At 39.4% G+C, this 19,066-nt stretch overlaps 1 long non-coding RNA gene across 1 annotated transcript in view; it reads left to right on the forward strand.

The window, feature by feature from the left end:
- Window positions 1-7,981: 7,981 nt before the first annotated feature.
- The window catches only part of LOC111559793, a 74,424-nt gene continuing 63,339 nt past the window's right edge, over window positions 7,982-19,066 (forward strand). Inside the window, exon 1 of the long non-coding RNA XR_002741053.2 lies at window positions 7,982-8,326. This is a non-coding gene — a long non-coding RNA (uncharacterized LOC111559793). The remainder of the gene's footprint in view (window positions 8,327-19,066) is intronic.

Consider the following 19,066-nt stretch of genomic DNA (forward strand, 5'->3'; position numbering starts at 1 on the left):
GTTCTTCTTTTCTGAACTGTCTAGTCATACGTATTAGAGTTATTTGTCTTTGGTTTTAATTTTACATATTGAAAGAGCCCTTTGAACAGTGGGACTCTTTACTTATTTCTGTCGTAATTATGTGAACCAATATATAGTTTACATTTTCACTTTACTGATGCTATATTTGCCATACTATTTCTTAAAATATTTACATAGCCAACTATATTTTATGATGTTTTCTGAGATTCCTGTCTTGTTTAAGAATGTCCATCATCCCTAAGTTATGAAAATATTCCCCTGTAATTTGTTCTAAGATTATTATTTTTGTTTTCATTTAGCTCTTTAATTCAACGTGAATTTATATCTGTGTGTGGAGTAAGGAAGGAACCTCATGTCTTCTTCCATATAGGTAGCAATTATTACAGCATGATATAGTCAATAAACTATCCTGAATTAAAATGAAATTTTAAAATGCCAACATTTTTCACAAGACTAGAACAAATGACCCTAAAATTTGTATGGAACAATAAAAAACCCTATATAGCCAAAGCCCTGGTCTTGAAAAAGAAAATCAAAGCTGGAGGTATCACAGCCCAAGTTTCAAGATATACTAAAAAGCTGTAGTAATCAAACCAGTATGCTACTGGCACAAAAAATAGACACATAGACCAATGGAACAGAGTGGAGTCTCGAAATAAGCCCATACTTTTATGGTCAATTAATCTACCAAAAAGGGGAAGCAAGAATATCCAATGGGGAAAAGACAGTCTCTTCAACAAATGGTTTTGGGAAAACTGAACAACTGTGTGCAAAAGAAAGAAAGCAGATCGCTTTCTTACACCATACAAAAAATAAACTCAAAATGGATTAAAGATCTAAATATGAGATCTGAAACCATAAAACTCCTAGAAGAGAATATAGGCAGTAATTTCTTTGCATTGACCATTGAAACATTTTTTTTTACATGTGTCTCCTCTAGCAAGGGAAACAAAAGCAAAATTAAACTCTTGAGACTACACCAAAATAAAAAGCTTTTGCACAGTGAAGGAAACCACACACACAAAAAAAACAAACCAAACCAAAACAAAAAAACAGATTCTTAAATATAGAGAACAAACTGGTGGTTGCCAGAAGGGAGGTGGGTGGGAGAGATTTAACTATTTCACTATTTGGCTTTTTATTTTGGTGTAGTCGCAATAGTTTAATTTTGCTTTTGTTTGCCTTGCTAGAGGAGACACATGTAAAAAATGTTTCAATGGCCAATGGTAAAGAAATTACTGCCTATGTTCTCTTCTAGGAGTTTTATGGTTTCACTATTTGGCTAAATAGTTAAAGGGGATTAAGAGTACATTTATATTGATGAGCACTGAGAAATGTATAGAATTATTGAATCATTATATTATACATTCTATATTATATACCTGAAAGAAACATAATACTGTATGTTAATTATATTTGAATAAAAGAAGAAAAAAATGCAATCTTGGTTGCATGATAAATTCCCTTATAAACCTGGATGTAATTTCTGTTTTTCCAGGTGCTCTGATGGAAGCAGCTTTGCTGAGAATCATTATGATCACCTGAAATAAAATGTGATTTGTTCACAGACCCTGACCAGATAGTGGTCCATATACTTTGTCAAACTTCCAAGCAGAAAGTTCTCTTATTTAGTTTTACGTTCATTTGAGCTCGTTGATCAAATACCCACTGGATCCTTACTATGCACCAGACATGTTTTTAAATACTTCTCAGAGATTTCTTTTTTTATTCCTTATATTAATCCTGTAAGGCAAGTGTTACATTTATCCCTATTTTGCATATTAAGAAACTGAAAATTAGATATTTTAGTTGCCCTAGATGACAAAAGATGGCAAAATGTTCAGGCTTCCAGTATGATTCCAGAGTCTTTATCCTTAACAGCTCAAGTTTCTAACAATGCTCTTTTGGTTTTGTATCTTAAATACTCCACTTAACACAGAGGCACACAGTGAATATTTGTTGTACTGGATTGAACTGAATTATTCTCCTGTAACACATTAGAATAAATTTGTCTTCATTTACTATCTCTGATGGAGACCCATTTAAATAGTCTCTGTCTTCCTTCATATGCCTGCAAAAATTCCATCCTAAAATAAACTAAAATCAGTGGAATTTAGATACCAGAATGAGTGTTCAAACCCTTCTGATTGGATTAGATCTTTGGCTTAAAAAAACATAAAACAATTTTTTCATACTATAGTCATAACATTCAGAAATAATGACTTGAAATGAGTTTGCTTCTTAAAAACCCTGAGTAATTTCAAAACAGGGTAATTTCAGTAACAGCAAAGGAACAGCTCTAATGAGTTCTGCTTAGAGAATCTTCTTCTCACCAGGAAATGATTGAAGACAAGGAGATAACCTCTCATTAATTCCTTACTAACTATTTTAATCAGGATTACATCACTGTCTCACTCAGAGCACAGACAACTGCCACAGGCTTTGGTGCTCAGTTTCATGAAGCTGACAAGGTGGAAAGGTCTGGACAGCCAGAGGGGTCATTTTTGTCTTTCCCCCTTCCCCAACCACGGGGCCATACTTGATGAAAATGTGACACCCTCATTTCTCAGAATGGTGCTTTCCACTTCTAGGTTATTGCCACACATCGCTCAAAAGCCTGACACAAATGGCTTCTTTCAATGAGTTCCCAAATGCCTGTGGTGTACCTGGGAGCACAGAGCCCTCCAGGCAGGGCTGTCTGACAGACGAAAGAGCTCCTACACTGGGGTGGAGCAACCACTCAGCATGGCCATGGAGGGCTCCCATCCCCAAGGTCACAGAGGATCCAGCCTCTTCAGGTCCATCACTCTGCAGGTGGGACTGGTCCACTCCCACTGCCCAGGGCTCCAGGAAATCATGGCCAAAGCATAGGAAATTACGTCTATGTGTGTCTGGGGGGACAGGGAGGGGAGCCCATTCTGGGCTTCCATTTGAGGATACCACACGCAGCTCACGGCCATAGATATTGGTCCAGGGATTGGTGTACATGGCCTTATCGGAGCCAATGAGATACATACAAAGGGCTTCCTGGGAGGTCACACTGGAGAGCAGATGCCCGGGTTTGAGTCCCCATTTGGCAAGTCACTTGGAATGTTACTTAACCTGTCTTAACCTCACTTTATTTCTGAAATAGTTAATAAGCTAAATACCATCTCACGTGGAAGATGTAAAGATAAAAGGAGTTGTTGTATGTAAAGTACTTGCATAGTAAATTCCAAATTAAAAGTATTCAAGTATCAGTTTTTATTATAATTGTTTTTGTTTTCCCCTGAGATGTCTAGGAGAGAAATTCTCACCCTTTTCTAGGGAATTTGAAGCTCAGAAAATGTAAGGTCTGGAAAAGCCATAGTCAACTTAAGTCTGTGAAGGAAGCATTTGTCTGAAAATAAAGCTGACATGGAACTTTGTTGTTTAAGAGTGGCCTAGAGAGTGAAACTGGTCCTGGTTTTATCATATGAGGCACAGATCAAGCTGTGCCTAAAGCAAGCCCTGTTCCCGCGATGTTATTTTTTTGTGGCACCAGTCTGATTTGGTTTTTCCAGAATTCCCACTCCTAACAAGTCTTAGCTGATTCTCTGTCTGTGGTGGGGCTCTGAATAATTCTGGACTATGGGGTCTGCATGATGCAGTGAACCAAAGTCTAGAAAGAAAGGCTGAAATTGTTCTTCCACACTCATATTCTTGGAAGTAAAGGGCCTGAAAGCTGATGCGGAGGGGGTGTGGGCTTGTGACCGTAACACAGAGTTGCATGGGCCTGCATTCCTTCGAGTCTGAAAAAACTGATATTTCACAGCCTCTAAAACATCTGCATGAATTAGCACATGGGCAGAGTCCATACCGATGAGCTAAAAAGATGCAACCCACAAGGAGTTGCGATACCTTGGGCCCGAGTGCTCACCTCCTGGGACACATGGGTGCCTTTCCAGGATGGAGAGGAGCAGAGGCAGTCAGGCCACCTCTAGGTGGATGCGAGGGTCATGGCAACAGTAGGACAGGTGTGGGTCCATATGTATTCATCTGTTCAGAAATCCAGAGTTTTGCTTAAATCCCAGCATCCATCTGCAGAACTCAAGCACATCCTTCTCTTTCTTTCTGTACTAAAAATGGTTCCATTTTCAGCCTCTAAATTCATTTTATTTTTTTTTAACGTTTATTTATTTTTGAGACAGAGACAGAGCATGAACAGGGGAGGGGCAGAGAGAGAGGGAGACACAGAATCTGAAACAGCTCCAGGCTCTGAGCTGTCAGCACAGAGCCTGACGCGGGGCTCGAACTCACGGACCGCGAGATCATGACCTGGCTGAAGTCGGACGCTTAACCGACTGCGCCACCCAGGCGCCCCTCTAAATTCATTTTAAATGCCTCCTTCCTTTGCTTAGGTGATTGCTTTGATCCAAAATGTGCATGCATGTATGTGTACACATATGTACATATACATATACACAAATATGCATACCCCATTCCTCTTTGGTTTCTAAATTTTCCAAATCTTTTAAGATACATATTTCCTTCTTTGCATCTTGAATGATTTTAGCCTACAAAGCTCTGCCCTTTTTGTGAAATCCATTAAATCAACATTTCTTCAACAACACATATGTGTTAGATCCTATTCCTACAGGCATGGGGAGAATAGCAGTGAAAATAAAAGGTCTTGCCCAATGGTGCACTGGCAATGTTAAAGGACTTCCTCCAACCCACCAAAAAGAGAGCCCTGATTTGTAGTATTTGCCAATCTCCATGGTGTAAATATATCCACTATGGCCAATTTTAAGCTACCAACATACATTGGAAAAAAATTGGTACTAGTACACCACTATATATTTTTTCCACCCTATAGATACAATTGATTTAGATAACTTCCAGAGCAGGGATAAGAATAAAATGTAAAAAAGCAATTAAAAAGTGATTAAGATTATTTACTACCTTTTTCAGCATAATTCATTTAATTATAAACTGATTTAATTTTAACAATGTGTTTTAAAACCAGCTCTCAGGGGGCGCCTGGGTGACTTAGTCAGTTAAGCATCCGATTTTAGCTCAGGTTATGATCACATGGTTCATGAGTTCGAACCCTGTATTGGGCTCTCTGTCCTCAGCACAGAGCCTGCTTTGGATCCTCTGTCTCCCTCTCTCTTTGCCCCCTCCCCCACACTGGGGTTTCTCTCTTTCTCTCTCTCAAAATAAATAAACTTTAAAAAATAAATAAATAAAACCAGCTTTCAAAATTTCTAGGAATTTAAGAGTTGGCCCTTGTGACTTAATACGAGCTGGATATAGCACACTACTGTCCTTTCTTTAAAGGCACTTACCTTCTAGAAAGAGATATTGAAAATAAATAAAATATTAAGCAATAAATGAAACAACAAATAATGTAAAATAAATATATAATAAAATGTCTGATGGCAATAAATATTATGAGGAAAAACAAAGCAGGATAAAGGGCTATTGAGCATCAGGAAATGGGAGTCTGTTTAAGGCAGAGTGAACAAGAGCATCTTTTCATCTTCACTTAAATGAAGTAAGGGAGTAACAAATGAGAAAATCCAGAAAACTGCTTTGCGGTTAGAGAGGATGGCATGTGCAAAGGCCCTGAGGGAGAGGTAAGCTTTGTGTATTCAGGAAATAGCAAGAAGGTAAGTGTAGCTACAGTGGAGTGTACAAATGAATGCTCCTAGGACAGACAGGTGGTTGAAGAGATCATCGAGGTCCAGATCATGTAGAACTTTGTAAGCCATAGTGAGGATTTGCTCTTTCAAGCTGAATAGTGGGCTAAGAAGCCATTGGAAGCATTGTCCTTCAGAAACACACTGTAGGCCACAAATATAATTTTAACTTTTCTAGTAACCACATTAAAAAAACAAAGAGACGGGGTATCTGGGTGACTCTGTCGGTGAAGCGTCTGACTCTTGACTTTGGCTAAGGTCATAATCTCATAGTTTGCGAGATTGAGCCCTGTGTGGGGCTCCATGCTGACAGTGCAGAGCCTGCTTGGGATTCTCTCTGCCCCTCCCTCACATGCACATGTATGTGCACTCTCTGTCTCTCTCAAAAGAAATAAAAAACATTAAGAAAAAGGCAAAAAAGAAGCTGGTAAGATTAATTTTAATTATATTTAACGCAACATTTCAAAAACGTTATTTCAATGTGATTATGCTTGGTCTTGACAGTTTTTAACTCGTATTTGAAAGAGAAGTCAGTCTTTCACTGTTTTACAAATTATACCCTTTTCCTTCATGTTTTATGCAGGGGGATAGCAGTTCTAGCAGTTAATCCTCATTGGGAAACCTCTATTGATTTAATTCAATATATTCCTACCTCTAGATTCTGTGAGAAACTTTAGAGACATGATCTTCTGCCTGTATTGTACCAAAATGTCACAATTTGTGGCAATTAAACTGTTGGATGGAATACAGAGTCACTAGGTACTTTTAGCCCCCACAGTGAGGTGAACAATAATGGGCAGTTAGATGTCCCTCTCTGATCTTAGCATAATGTCTGTGTCTCTTGGGGTCTCACTGGAATGTGGTTCATCCATGGTAGTCTGAATCCTGATCTTATGTTGTATAACAGCAAATGCTTAACTTAAATAGCCTATTCATTCTCTTCTTTATAAAAATATAGTGTCTTGGCATCCATATTTCTGTTGAATTGCTGTTAGGTAAGGCTTTGCCCAAGGTCAACATAACAAGCCTCTCTGCCAACTACCATGGCCAACTTTAATATATTCGGGGGACTTATGTCAGATTCCAGCCACTAAAGATTGAGCTGATAATCATAGGTATTTGGCCGAAGTATTAGCATTTCTGTCTGTACAGACTTCAAGTACAGAATTCTGCATGGAAAAATTAACCAGGGTGGCACATCACTTTGATTGCTAATGAATATGACTACACAGACATGAAGATGTCAAAAAACAACATTAGGGGAAGAGAGAGAAAAAACATGCTTCCTTGTGCAATCCCTCTGTGAAGGCCCCTGTGAATAATTTGCTTGGAATATAGTGAATGATTTTCTGTTCTCCCAAAGAATGTACAGTCTAGCCCATCCTGCAAGGTACATTCCAACAGTAGCTACAGTATAGGCCTCCTTTGGGAAAGTTGCTTTCTCTTTAAATGCAAACAGTTACAAAAAGAAAAATACATACAACATTGTATGTAATAACTCAGAAGAGGGCATGGAGAAAAGTGAAAAGGACATAGTAAGGGTCAATGAAAAAAAATAGCCAATGGAAGTCTTCTGAACAGAAAAACAGAGCTCTTTTAAGCACCAGAGTTGAAAACTGATCATGCTGGTTTTGCTGAGTCTAAATGTGCTTTATGATTATCAGATGGTGAGGCTAATGTTTATAATCTGAGCCACTAAACTGTGCAAGGGAAATAGAGTCAGCTACTGGAGTAGGAATTTTATGGCCAGAAAATATATGACCCTTTTTAGAAAAAAAGAACTTAACTTTTTCCCCAATCATGTTAAGTAATCAACCATTGTTACACCAAGAAAGAACTAACATACTCTGATTCGGGCACCTTTTGGAAGGTAAGTCAGTTCTTGTAGGTCATCAGGCCAACCCCACGGTGGCACTGTGCTTTTTCAATGACCTTTGTGCTCCGTGAGACCCTAAGTCCCCAGATGCCAAAGGTGAGGACCATTTACTATATTTTTATATATTTCAACCCTCCCAGCACATTTTTATCCATAAAGCCAATCTAACATAGAAGTATGATTATTATTTTTAATCACTATTGTAGAAATTTCCCATAAGAATTGTAAGACATATGTATCTGATTTTTCTTTTGTTTTATTTTTTTATATTTTTATTTTATTTTTATTTTTATTTTTGTTTTTGTTTTTGTTTTTATTTGAGAGAGAGAGAGAGTGTGAGCTGGGGAGAGAGCCAGAAGAAGAGACAGAGAGAATCTTAAGCAGGCTCCATGTTCATTATGAAGTCCAACATGGGGCTTATCCCACGACCCTGGGATCATGACCTGAGCTGAAATCAAGAAAGAGCTGGTGGCTCAACCGACTGAGCCACCCAGGCACCCCAAGTAGATCCAATTTTTCGTGGTTGAGCATATGTTGAGGACTCTTTTTTTCCACCTACACCTGCAGTCTTAACTCCAAGATACTGATCTTGACCATGAACTTTCCCTATCCATGTTGTTACAGGGATTCTGAAGGATATTGTGTTGCCAGTTTGCACAGGGAATGGCTGCCCTCTGCCTCATAATGCAGGCACTCTGAGGCTGCATTGATGAACTCACTCTTCTCTCTCCTTCACAGAAACAGAAGAGGCAACTATGAAAAGCAGGTATTTGTTCCGTACTTTTCACTAAATGAAAGAACTTAGAAATGTTTACTCTTCCTTTAACTTCAATTCAACATGGCACAACACAGGAAGTGTGTTTTTTTCTAATATTTCCAGTTCTCTTAGGAAGTCTGCTTCCCACTTTGGTGAATGCATATTGAATCCCTGTTGTGCATAAGGCTGGGTATGCAACAAGGCAGTGCATTCAGAGATGTGCATGACAGAGCCCTGGCCTCGTAGAGTTAGCTATTCAGTAGGAGGAGTAAGACATGGACACGTTATTCCTCTCCAAGGCCATTTGACAAAGCGTTTTTCTGAGCAAAAAAAGACTGACCCAAAAGTATATATATTATATAATTCCATTAACGTGATGTTCTACAACAGAGGTGTCCTCTAGAGTATGGATGTGACTGGCTAAAGGTATAAAGGCCACTTTCTGTTTTCGATCTTGGGAAGGTTTGGGTTACACAGGTGTATGCACTTGTCAGACTCAACACATGATGTACTTTAGATGTGAGCATTTCATTGCATGCAAATTTTACCTCAAAGGGAAACTATAAGTGTATTGAACTCTGGTTAATGACATGCCACAGCAGTATTTAGGGAGAAATGTACTAAATCCTGCAATTCACTTTGAAATGCATACAAAATGAGATGGGTTGGTGGATGGGTGGATGGATGGATGGATGAAGCAAATACAGTAAAGTGTTAATGGTAGAAACAAGGTGGGATACATGGAGTGTCACTATACAATTCTTTCAACTTTTCTGTATGTTAAAACTTGTAATAATAAATGTCGGTGGGAAAAAATAGCTTCCTATATGAGGAGGAAACTTGAAATGTTCCTTGAAAAACATGGAAGTATTTTGAATGCTAGAAAGGGCATTCACCACTTGGGAAATAACAAAAACAGAATGCAAGAAAGTAAGAGAATAGTAGACTATTAAAGGGGGAGAGTCAGGATGGAGGGGAATATAGCAGGGTCACATCATGAAGGGGAAGCCTTCCAGGCCAAGCTGAGAAATCTTGTATCTCTGGGTACAATGGGCAGCCATTGCTGAGTTTCTGAGCAGGGGATCAGTAGGATCAGAATTTCCATTTAAGAAGGGAACTTGGGCAGTGGGAGAGCAATGGGGCAAGGAAAGTCATTTGTTGGCAAGTAATGGGAGTCTGAACCAGGAAGGCAGCAGAGGAACTAAAAAGCAGAGGATGCTTGGAGGTGAGAAAAGCATAGTGTGGGGGATGCACTGGTCACAGAGCTGAGTGTGAGCGAGGATTAAAACATGAGTCTGAGGTTTTGGCTCTGTAACAAAAGGAGATTCGCTGATGATTTGCTTCATGGAAAAAGAGAGTTTATATAAACAGGTGAGTTACAGAGCAGAAGGCTTGATACATGAAATTTACAAAAGATGCGTCAAGGAGCAATAGTGTTATGAAAAGAACTCACTAGTAACCAGGAAAATACAAAATTTAATAGTGAGAAGGCATTTTCACATATCATACTGGCAAAAAGTTAACAAGAATGATAATTTCCAGTGCTAAGGAAGGTGAAGGGCAAAAGGCAGTCAAACACACTGTTTATGAGTGTTAAGTTAGCAATGACTGTCATGAGGACATTTGGGAGTCTGTAGCAAAACCTAAAAGTTTTATTTACTTATTTTCATTTTGAGAGAGAGCAGGGGAGAGGGGATGAGGGAGACATAAAGACAATCTTAAGCAGGCTCCATACTTAGTGAGGAGTCCAATGTGGGGCTCGAGCCTACAAACCTGGGATCGTGTCCTAAGCCGAAATCGAGAGTTAGACACTCAACTGACTGAGCCTCCCAGGTGTCCCCAAACATAAAGCTTTTTGTATTCTTTGATACAGAATTTCTATTTGGGAAGAATGTATTCTAACCAAGTACTTGCATCATATATACCTAAATATGAATATAGAAGGTTTATTTGCAACATTGCAATAGTGGAAAATTGGAAATAACTTGTCTATCAGTAGAAGGGATATATTTTATGGCTTATTATCTGTATTAGTTTTCTATTGCTGCCATAGAGATCACCACAAATTTAGAGACCTAAAACAGCACACACTTATTATCTCATAGTTCTGTACATCGGAAGTCCATTATGGTCTCATAGAGTCAAGATCAGCAGTCAAGATTGAGGTAAAATGTCAGCATGCTGTGTCCCTTTTGGAGGTCCTAGGAGAGAACGGTATCCTGTCCATTTAAATTGTTAGCAGAGTCTAATTCCTTGAGACTGTGGGATTGAGATGGCTGCTTTCCTGCTGGCTATAAGCTGAGGAGAGTTCCCAGCCTGTAGAAGCTGCTACATTTCTTGGCTTATTGCTCCCTCCTTCCATCTTCAAAGCCAGTAAAGGGAAAGTTGAGTCTTTCTTGTATCATTTCTCTCTGATCCATTTTTCTGCCCTCTTCTTCTACTTTTAAGGACTCATGTGATTAGATTGGGCCTACCCAAATAATCCAAAATAAACTCCCCATCTCAAGGTCCCAAGGCCATGCCTTAAATCACATTTTGAAAGTCCTTTTGGCCATGCAAGGCAACATATTCACAGATTCTGAGGAATGGAATGTGGACATCTTTGGGGGCCGTTATTCTGCCTACCATTACCACCCTTACTGTAGAGAAGTTACTTCAGTTTCCTTATAGCTAAGTTTCCAGAAGGCCTGTTTCTCAGTTTATCAGACCCCTCAGAGTTTTGGCAATTCGGTCCCTCTATTTTGATCTAAAGATGTGATTGTTAATTATCCTTATTATGGTTTTTCATATTTTCTGTTTAAAAAAAAAAACTTTTTTCCTAACTTCAACAATCAAACCTGATGATATGAAGGAGAAATAAAACAAGCACTATTTGCATTCTTATCTTTATACTCCACCAACACTGTTGCCACTGTGCTAGCATTTCCCAGAAGAGGGCTCAGCCCTCCAAACAAAATACACAATATGGTGGAGGAAGCATGGTTGCAGCTTGGGACCCTGAGTAGATCTTGCCTTTGCTTTATAATGACACTTGACCAGTCCTTCTATTTCACTTCTGTGATAGATTGATTAAAAAAATTGTCTCTAAGTCCCCACCTTTCCCTGTATCTACATACTAGACAATATGACCTTTCTGTTCCATCAAGAGATGAAATCTATTCTACTTCCTCTTAAAGCCGGTCTGGTCTTGTAGCTTGCTTTTGCCAACAAAATTTAATAAAGCGATGGCTTCAAAAGGACCTGCAAACTTCCACTCACTCTCTTGGATTCTTCCCAGTACTCTGTGATCAAGCCCAGGCTAGCCTACTGAAGGATCACCTCAGTGAACAGCTAGTCATGTGACTAAGGGCCACCCTAGATTAGCCCAGCCCCTGCTGCCCCACTGACTGACCAAGCATGCATGAATGAACCCAGAACCCAGTTCTAAATGAGAACAGAAGACTCTCCGAAGTGCCTTGTAGGCTAATATAGATTAAAAGAAACAATAACAACAACAACAACAACAACAACAACAACAAAATTTTAAGCTAGTGAGTTCTGGAATGGTTTGTTAGGCAGCAAAAGCTAACTGAAACAACATGGTTGGGCCCCAAAGTTGTCATTTGTAGACAAGGGGATTAAATGAAATAAATTCTAAGGCTTTTATTATTTTGTATATTATTTCCCCTAGCTTCATCCATCTGATGGTTTTTAGCTGAAATGAAATATAGATATATTGATCTGCTGGACAGTGAGGAGATGATGGGCATTTGCTATACCATATGTCTACAAAACACCCAGGCACTTGGAAACATATGCACAATACACAGGTGGGGGGTGGTGGGAGGGGAGTTGAGAACACACTTAATAGCAGGATTCAGAACTCAGTCACCTGCCAGGACAGGGTCAGTCATTACTCTGGCCTCACACACCAGCTCTCTCCTCACTGCAGGTCCTCTTAGATTTTATCTGAGAAAAGCACTTTGATTTCTTATATTGATTTTATACCCAAATCTCTCCTTTTCAGATACGAACAAGACTGTTTTAAGACTCAACAATTGGCTGGGATTTATATGGTCAAATGGATTAAGCCTCTAGAGAAATCATTTTGCCTTCTTTAAAAAACAAACCAAAAGTGCCCTACTGTTTGCTTAATGGAACAAAACAGTCTCCACTCAGAAGATCTCTCAGGGCCAAATAATGCGTATAATAGTATGGGAGTTCCATTGATCCAGATGAACACATCTGTATTCGCTAAGCTGCCTTCCTTTTTCCTAAGATAAGTCATTTAAAGGCACTGAACCATTTAAAGTTTCCAGTTTTGGTCACTCACCAACTTTGAGTTGGAGTGAGTTAGTTAACCTCTCTGAATAGTAGAGAGGGATGAATTAACTAGGAATCATATGACCAGTATCATAGGGTTATTTTGATAATTAAAGGAGACTCACATGGAAACCTTTTTAGACATTCTCTGTCGCTCAGTTATAATTCATTTTCCTACACATCATTCAAACTTGAGCTTAGGTTAGGCCCTTTTGTAAAGTCTTTATTATTCATATTGTCAGCTCATGTTTTCTCTCCGTCTTATTTATTCAAGCAAATTTTCTAAGTCTGAGCTAAGCCCAGGGATATAGATGTTAACAGAACTGTTCCTGCCACATGTAGAGATGTACAATAAACAATATAATACATGATTAATTAAACTCATCATGATGTGGGTTACCCAGCATTGTTTGGGGACATTATGGGAGTATAGAAGAGAGTTGAGTCAGGGAAGGCTTCTCAAAGAAGTGCCACTGAAAAAGAGATGGAGGGAAAGCAGATCTTAGTCACTAGCTGGAGAAAGCTAGGCCCTATCTAAACTCTGACGATGTTTTTTTTCCAGAGATACTCATTGGTGCTTGAACTTTATGTTGACCTATGAAATTTTCTAATAGCTTCATCTGGCTTGTCATCCCAATTACATTTTACACTCATCTGGAGAAGGTCCTGTGTGTTGTTCTTCTTTTAAAACTTCCTCTCCAGAGCATAGTAGTGCCAGGCAAATGTTGGTGCACAATAAAGAGTTGATTGGTTAATAACAAAAGACACTTGAGTTACTTAATTCTGCCTGCTCTTGATTTATAAGCTATCTCACAGTGGCCTACCACTTTTTTATGATAATTTTTGAAGTATAGAATATATACAGGAAAGAGTAAAAACCATGGGTGTACAACTTCATGAGTTTTCATGAAGTGAACAAGCCTGTATAAATAATACCCATTTCAAGAACATTGCAACCATCCAGAGGCCCCCTTGGATCCCCTTTCAGTTACCACCACCTCAAGGGCAACCATTATTCTGACACATCACAATAGTTTTTGCTTATTTTTCAGAGTTCATATACAGTGTGCACTCACTGGTGTCTAGCTTCTTTTCCTCAACATTTTGTTTTCAGAATTCATCCATGTTGTCGAATGTGGCTATGGTTCTCTCATTCTTGCTGGCATATAATACTCTGTTGTGAGAATATAACCTTTTTATCCATTTACTCTTGATGCTCATTCAGTACACTGGTCTGGACATTCCTGTACATATCTTTTTGTAAAGATATACATTCATTGCTGTTGGGATATGTACCTGGGAAGATACACATCCTGGGTCGTAGGGTATATGTATTTATCCTGACTTTAGTCGATACTGCCCCAAAGCTTTCCAAATGAATTGTACTAACTATTGCTTTCACCAGCATATGCTTACTCATTTTTAAAATACAGCCACTCTGAGAGTGAAAATATTTCTTGGATCTATGCATGTTACAGAGCACAGAAGTTGTGCTGTTGGTACCAAGTGTTTGAAAGGATACCTGAGCATTATCTTTGTGGGCTTTTCATAATCAACTTAGTTCCCTCAACTCCACCCACATCTTGATAACCTCTGGTGGAGAAATGTAGCTGAGTTTCATAATAGTGCATGTTTTCCAAGATGGAATGGTTTTTATTTTTTTATTGTTTTTTTAATGTTCATTTTTGAGAGACAGAGTGTGGGTCGGGGAGGGGCAGAGAGACAGAGAGACACAGAATCTGAGGCAGCCTCCAGGCTCCGAGCTGTCAGCACAGAGCCTGACTTGGGGCTTGAACCCAAGAACTGGGAGATCATGACCAGAGCTGAAGTCGGACGCTCAACCGACTGAGCCACCCAGGCATCCCTGCAGTGGGTTTTAAAAGCAGCCACTGTTGTTTGGTGTGACTTGTGAAGTCACTTGTGAAGTCACTGACTTGTGAAGACAGACTCTTTTTTCATCATCTCTCCCATTTATTCTGTTAGAAGGAAAAATACTTGTTTCTAAAGGCTGGAAAGATGAAAAAGTAAACAGGCCAGGGAATGGAGGCAAATGCATATTTGATATTTCCCATAACTGTGGAGTTTCTTCATTCTGCCTGTTCTTCCACACTGTTCAGCCAGGTGCTTCAGTTGAATCTCTTTCACCAGGGCTCAGCGGCAGCCTATGCTCCAGCATGGCCTCTTTGCCCTGAGCAAGCCATGAATACATAGACTTCTGGGTCAGAACGACTTTTACTGCCATCGTCAGCACCTTCTTGTTGTTGGTGGCCCAGGCTAGTTAAGAACACACCCACTGATTAAGTAAGATGCTGATTTTCTGTTGAGAACGAAACAGATTGTGAATGTTAGCCTTGGATTTTATAACCATATACTTGAAATTCGTACATTTTTATGGTGCTTTTGCACACAGCAAGAGTTCAGAAAGGATTAATTGCATTGAGGTCTTGCCCTTCACGATTGGGGACCACATTTATAAACATAATGGCTTGAGTAAGATACGTGAGTAAAACATTCCCTCACTGGACTGTCAGCCCTCTGAGGGTACTGCCCCCAGGACATTCCTGGCATGTAGCAGACAGCTTGGCAGAAATAAGGACTCCTTACACAGATATCACATCTTCAATATTAGATGCAATTAAGAGCAGAGGCAAACATAAAATGGTTCAGATAACTGATAGCTAATCAGAAACTCAATTGATAAGTTACTTGAATGTTCTTCCTTCATCCAAGATGTTGTCTGGCATTCAGCCTTTGGTTCTAACAGGGACATGGGGCTTATATCCACATACATGTTTTGAAATAGAAGAACATGCAGCAAGCTCTACACCTATTATAAAAACTGCCTCTTCAAATAATGTTATGTCAGGCATGCCTTTTTGAGCAAATATATGCCAGTTAGACAGGCTTATATAAGTCTTTGAAGGAAAGAATTTTCCCCCAGTTAGCTTCTTTCCACTATCCAATAGGGCCAGCTTACCCATACCAAAGTGATCATAAACCAAATCATAAGGATCTCTTGACATATTTAAAAGTGGTAATGTAATCACATATGATTTAATCAAGTTCATTTCAAGTTTATTGCTAAGGGATATAAGGTCTGGCCATGTTCCCCAGGAAGATTCTAAAGACATCTTGGTTTCGGCTTGTGGAAAAGAAAAGCAAATGGCAAAGCCGGCCTGGAATGTCATCTCTTGAAAAAAAAATAAAAATGTGTCTTAACTTGGACTCCCCTGTTTCAACATTCTATTTGAGATCAGTCTTTTATACCACCCAGATGTTCTGTAAGGGAATGACATTAGCACTTGTTTAAAGAAGGCCCAGAAGTATTTTCCCTTTCCAGTACTTAATGTTGTGTTTTTCCTTTAAGATTATTGTAGATTGTGATGCCAAAATTGTTAAATCCACAATGCTTCAGAGGGAAGGCAGTTGTAATAATACTGCTATATGAGAGAACAGACTCTTTACTGCCTAAGCCTCCTTATCAGTTTGCCATGAGTCATCGACCATCTATTGCCTCTTTTTCTAACCTTGTTTTGCAAAGTGATTTGTCCACACTTATTTATTAAGGATATTATATCATTTACAGCTTGTTCATCGACAGCCTGTCTCCAAATGTGACAGGAAAACAATATAATTTGCCGTCCTTCCTAAATATCTAAGGGGAGAAAAAGAAGATATTATGTCAAGCTTCTTAAAATTCACAAATGAGGCAGGATAAAAATCTCTGAAGAATTTATAAAGTCTGCACAATTCTTTTGATCTTGATGTATTACAATCCCACCCTCACTCTCCCTTCCACAGTGATGCCTTCAATATTTTACTGTGCTGGCCTAACACACAGCTCACAATTTTAAACTGACAAATCTAAGAGCATAAATTTTAGATGCTTTCTGCAAAACAGCAAGGCTGAGGACAGAAGGTACATTCAGAATATTATAGCCTATTCTAATTCATGCCATTTTCACACACTTTTTCCCCCTTTGGAGGCTTTAGGGGCATATTTCAAACAAATATCAGTGCTTTGTGTTTATGCCACGTAATAAAGAGTACCTGGGCCTGTCTGTGAGAGAATATCTGTGTTCCAAATCATCTCAGTTATGGAGAGAAAATTGATTCTATTTTGAGTCCAAATATAAGGGTAGGCCCCCCAGCAAACATTTAAAATCTGTTCATTTGGGATTTGCTAGGGGGCTTCCAACCATTTATCACTAAAATAGATTCCATCCAAAGGTGGGTGCCATGTGATGGGGGTTACAAGAAAAGGTTAGCTGCTTCCAAGTATTTCCCTTTCTTCCCAACGCCTCCCGGTCCACCTCCCCAGGCCTGTTGGAGTACATGACATCTAACTATGAGAAAGGGTAGATTAGGGAAGAGCATCTTTGGAGTTAATTCCCTACTATATGGTCAGTGCCTCTGGGAATTGTCCCCCACTCTTTATGGCAATGGCTTAAATTAGTTGAGAAGCAGCTTTCTTTTAAAGAAGAAAGGAAGAGCCAGAGCATAAAGGAAGAGCTGGGGAGAATAGACTTGGTGGTTAAATGTCTCTGAGTAATGGGATATAGTCAGTGTGGGAGCCAGAAATGGTGGCCATGTTACCACCACTCCCTCCACCATGCCCATGAAAGATATCCCAATCCACCGTGGCTCTACTTCTTTGGAGTTTTGATGTGTCCTCAGACTCCTGTCAACACTCCGGTAGCTGTTATGGGCCAGTGGGAGCTGGCAGGTGGTTGAAATTACACCACCCCCAGTCTACTACAGGAGTCATTAAAAAGGATGATGGGATCACAGGAGTGGACTTGAAAGACAGGACAGGAAAAACAGATTTGGAACTGAACTTGAAAACCAGCTATGCTTCTTACTCGTTGCACAGTATGAATAAAAACAGTTACCACGATAGGACTAGAGGCTACCATTTATTAAGTCCCTACCGTGTGCTTGATATTCTGCTGGATGCTTTACTTAGTGCAGTAAAGTATGGTTATTAAATCGGTGGGCTCTAGAGTCAGACTGTCAGAATTTGAATGTTAGCAAAAGAGGATACAGAGAGAATTCAAGCCCTAGTCCCTCATCTGTAAAATGGGGATGATAATGGTACTACCTCACTGGATGATTGCAAAGACAATTGAGATAATGTGTTGAATGCCCTCAGCATATCGCCTGGCTATCAATCAGTGTCAGTTTACTCCTGACACATAATCGGTATTCTGTTAGAGATTACTATGTAGCAGCATTATATCTTAAATTATAAATTGAAGTATTTTCTGTTTTTCTCCTTCCCCTCTTCTCTCTTGGGTATTTTGAGAGCACAGATTCCTTCCCTAGCCACACCAAATAGGTGCAAAAATTTAAAGACTTAAAAATATCTAATGAATATGCTATTTACCAGTTTTTCCTCTCCCAGAGACAAGGTAAGCATCTGTGGGGCCACTTGAACTAGAAATAAAATGGGCTAGAAGGATTAGATGCAGCCAAAGTGGGAAATAGAAAAAGAGCCTTTTATGAGGGGTCCCAGGACAAGGTGTAGAAGGAATAAGGAGGATGTGCCTCTCTTACTTCCCATTCACATCCTTGAAGAGAGGGTGGATAACTTGGAATCTATTTGTGGGAGGTGGGGCTATGAAGCCAGAGCTGGCCTTCTCTCTCTTTCCTCTGCTTCCTCTGGTGCTCTAACAAAATGGAACAAGCAGAACCTACGACTCTAAGTGGGACAGTGGTGAACTCACAGCCATGGAGATGGTGTTCATCAGCCATAACCTGTAAGAATGCTGTCCAGCAGAAATAAAACATGCTGCGTAGATAATTAAAAATTGTTTTCTAATAGGCACATCTAAGAAAGTAAAAAGCAACAGGTGAGATTAAATCTAATAAATGATTTTATTTCACCCAATGTATTCCAAATATCATCATTTCAACTTGTAATCTGCATTCAACCAATTGTACCAAGTCTCTGAAGTCCTGTATGTGTGTTAAACTTATAGCACATCTCAATTCGGAGCAAGCTACATTTCAAGTGCTCAGTAGCCACGTATGATTTTATCAACCTACACTGATTCCTTGGGCTTCTTCATGAGGAAACAGGAATAATCCATACCTTTCTGAGGTCAAGAAGAGGGCAACAAAATTAAGGAAGCAAAATTTCACACAAATATTCTACCACCATCACCATACAAATTTTTGTTTTTGCTCAGGATCTTCACTGACCTTTTTAATACAATTTATGAAGCATCAATACTATCATAGATGCTTGCATTGGGGATGAGAGGGCAGCCGCCTGATTCTTCACGCCAAGCAGGAAATGCCCAAGGCCACAGGGTAGAATGTTTAAAGCAGTGGGACTCCAGTTCAGCCAAACTCAGTAATGGCCATTATCACCCTGCATGGGAAGTAAATTTTCTTTACTAGAAATTCCTTTTGCAGTATAGAACTCTCAAAATCACCTCCTAA

This window comes from Felis catus, chromosome A3 (genome assembly GCF_018350175.1).
Source record: "Felis catus isolate Fca126 chromosome A3, F.catus_Fca126_mat1.0, whole genome shotgun sequence".
Classification (NCBI taxonomy): Eukaryota; Metazoa; Chordata; class Mammalia; order Carnivora; family Felidae; genus Felis; species Felis catus.